Source organism: Sinocyclocheilus rhinocerous, unplaced genomic scaffold, assembly GCF_001515625.1.
Source record: "Sinocyclocheilus rhinocerous isolate Xijiao unplaced genomic scaffold, SAMN03320098_v1.1 scaffold285, whole genome shotgun sequence".
Taxonomy (NCBI): Eukaryota; Metazoa; Chordata; class Actinopteri; order Cypriniformes; family Cyprinidae; genus Sinocyclocheilus; species Sinocyclocheilus rhinocerous.
Window position 1 is genome coordinate 899,699 of NW_015630288.1, and position 4,120 is coordinate 903,818.

Sequence of the window (4,120 nt, forward strand, 5' to 3'; positions counted from 1 at the left end):
ATACTGCAGCTCATCGTCATTCAGAGAGTCTCTTCAGTATCCTGGCAGCATGCAGCCACCTTCAGGTGCTCCATTATAAAACACTCAATGTTTCATCTTTATGTGCACCTGCAGCCACAAAGCACAAACAAAAGATAAAATACTGCCCAAATATGTATGGATGTTTTATCTGTTATATAGGCTACTCCAGTCAGTCTTGAGCAAATAACCTATAGCACACTGGTTATTTGCACATCACATCACATATTAATGCATATTCATGCTTGCAAGCTTTTAAGTTCCTCATCAGATTGAGCAAAATAAAATTACAGGTTTACTCATGATGCATTTCATAGTTGATAATCTATATGAATGCAACAACTCTTTGCAGTCCTAAGTTGAACTACTGGGCTGTTGGAGGTTAAACCTCTTCCTGACTGCAATAAATATTATCCTTTGAGGCGTCTTCAATGTTGCTCTGCTAACAGATGATATTGGACAGAAAAGGCATAACAATCTAATACTTGGAATGCAACATGGTTTCACAACCTTAAGTTACTTAATGATTCACTAAACTGACAAGAGCAGGAGAGAGAGTATGACCTTGTGTTACATATTAGATTTTAGAGCCAAGGAATTTGGAACCTTGAAATCTGATTTTCTTTTGGTCACATAGACACATAGTGGGTAATATAACCACATTCCCTTAGGAACTGGAATCTTCACTGCACCACTGCATCTTTCTAGGCCTTTTTTCAGGAAGGAGTCACACTAGATCAGACTGGTGGTTTGTTAACTGACGTAATAAATAAAAGGCCATTTAAGTGTACTTAGGGTACAGTTTCTTGACTATGAGTGTGCTTTGTAACATGTCAAATGAAATGTTATACTAGTTTAAAGTACATTTTAAACCGTTATTTTAATAACCTTCCTCATGCTTTAAAGGGGTCATATGATGCGATTTCAAGTTTTCCTTTCTCTTTGGAGTATTATAAGCTGTTCGTGAATAGATAAGATCCCTAAAGCTGCAAAGACTAAAGTCTCAAACCCAAAGAGATATTCTTTATAAAAGTTAAGACTGGTCCACGCCCTCCTAAAACGCCTCGTTCAAACACATCTACGTCACGATGTGGGAAGATTTGCATAACGCCACCCAAATGTTCACGCAAAGAAAGAAGGCGTAACTTTATTGTTGCTGCCACCGCCGCTGCTATGTTGTGAAGACGCTGTGTGTTTCGTTGCGAAAGCGAAAATACTTTGTTTGGCCTTCCAAAAGATGGCTTTAAACTAGATGGTTTAAATAAATAAACAGTAATTAATAAATGTAGTCCACACAACTTATTCCTAGTAATTAGTTTTATAGAGGTGCAAGATCTCTATAGCTATTCGGACGGCACTAGTTTTCTACACAACATTTAAGTTACTTAGCAATCATGTATTGTTTCTCAGGTCATCCAAGATGTAGATTTGGAGAAATTTAGCATTAGCTTGCTTACCAATTGATCTTCTGCAGTGAATGGGTGCCATCAGAATCGTCTGAATGAGAAAAAAGCTGCGTGTTTGTAAGAAACAAACCCATCAAACGCTTTCTCCAGTGAAAACGTCCACCCCCCGTTGTCCTCTTACATCAAAACACACCCACATATTAATTTAGATCTGTTTTGGACTGGCTTTGCTCATAAAAAGGGCTTGATCTGTGCATATTCTCTGTCTTGTTTTGATGAAGAAACAAACTCATCGACATCTTGAATGGCCTGAGGGTAAGTAAATTCTCAGCAAATTTTCATTTTTAGATGAACTATTCCTTTAATATTTGACTTTATCACCAAAGCAAGGAAATTGTAGCTGCTCACTGAATGAATAACCTGTTTGCAGAACATCAAAATATTATTTGACTTCAAAAAGAAAGGAAATCTTACATCTCAGAGAAACTGATTGCAAGACTCCCAGAGATCAAATGTTCTGTCCTTTTTTAGCCTACCAGTGACGCAAGTGATTTGTTCAACAGGCATGACTATTGATTTAAAGGCAATTTAACATTTGAAAATTGCAGAGAGGAAGTAGGGTAATTATGTGGTGAACAGCTACTTGAAATACTACAACAATATATTTTTTTCCACAATATAGTATATATTCGGATGGAATTGCTCACACTTTCCTTAGCTTACTTGAGACTCACACTGAGCCAGTAACCATGGTGTGAATCCATAATATCTGGTCACAGAGAGGCTGCCCACATTTTCTCTGGAAAAATGTCATCTCTCAATTGGATTTACAGAAAGGCGTGAGCAGAACTCAATTCTCCTGCGAATGTGCGTCATACCAGAGTCATAGTGAATTTATATCCAGACTTGCAGATAAATTAGGGATATGATCTACTTCCACATAACACTGAACCAAATTGCGTTCATTCTCTTAGCCTGAAACAGAGATGTTCAGAGATGTACAAACATCATCTGTTGCAAATATCTACTTAATGTGTTATTTTATAATTCCCATTTTTTATGCAAAAACATGACAAAAAATTATATAGGCACAAAAGGACGTGCATGAAAAGAGAAGGCATTTGTGTTTTGTCTTGTTTTAACAGTACTAAATGAATATCATCTGCATAATGTACAGAGAAGTGTTTGTAGAAACTACTACTATGCAACAGAGGAAATTGGAGCATTGGATAAAAATACACTGCCTTCTGTTGCAGAACCATGCTGTCCAGTGTCTCTACTGCAGTTCGTCAAGACTCAGTCCTGTTTTACTGATCATACTGTGGTTTGTGACTTCCCTTAAACTCTTTTATTGCGAAATTGCTATTTTTTTTCATATTTATTATGACAATGCACTGTTACTTTAATCAGTAGCAGCCTTTGTTATGTTTCACCCATTTCACTTGCAATGGGCCTCGTAACAGAAGGGGCCTCAGCTGGCACGCAAAGGTGAGTCCAGTCCCATCGTGATGCATATATACACGCAAACTTGAGCATTGCTGTACAACTCATTTTAACATAACCGTTCACTGTTGCATGCAGAGAAAAGGATTTATCATTGCTGATGCTGATAAATTCATACCGGCAGTGAGTGACTGAAGTGGGTGAGAGTCTCTCTGTACAATGTAACTTCCCTATTTAATGTAAGTCAGTGGGTGATTCGGTGCTTGTTGTCTCAAGTACTTGAAGTAAGCAGTTTCATGGTGCCATGGATTCAATACCAGCAACTCGTTGATCTTTTGACAGCGATACTAGTGAAATCGCTCGATTACTTTTTCAGATTCCTTGGTTTTGAAAATGTTTCCCATTCGCTTATCCATAGGAATTGTTAAAGCTTTACAAGCCATGAACCTAACTGACCAGCTACAAGCTTAATCACAACACAAACTTTGATTTAAAGCAAAAAAAAATTTTTGAAAAAATTTGACAAAATGTGCACTTAATGGTTTTAATGCAGGAAAGATTTTCAGCTCTGAGACCACTGCAAAATTATCAGTTTCTCTGGTTTTACCATTTATAGGTATGCATTTGAGTAAAATTATCATTTTTATTTTATTATATAAACTATTGACAACATCTCTCCCAAATTCCAAATAAATATATTGTCATTCAGAACATTTATTTGCAAGAAAATGACGTGTGTTTTCAGATCTCAAATGCAAAGAAAACAAGTTCATATTCATTTTTAAATAACAAAATACTAATGCTTTAACTTACAACGAGTTTAGAAATCAATATTTGGTGGAATAACCCTGATTTTCAATCACAGCTTTCATGTGTCTTTAGCTATGCTCTCTCGTCTTTTACATAATTTTATGCCACTCCTGGCACCAAAATTCATGCAGCTCGGCTTTATTTGATGGCTTGTGACCATCCATATCTTCCTCTGGATCACATTCCAGAGGTTTCCAATGGGGTTCTGGTCTGGGGAGCCCAGAGCTGCTTCCGTGTACAGCTGTTGGTGCAAGCTACATTAAAGTGATTATTATGTTTTGAATATGGATATTTTTCTTACAAAAACGCATCAATTCGCTACAGTAGGCCTTTGTTCACCCCCCGGAGTCATGTGAGACACTTTTTTTTAAAGGCAGATTAAGGGATTTCTGGTAGCCAATGTTGATATTTGAAATCACCAAAACAAACACGCCCCTACCCCA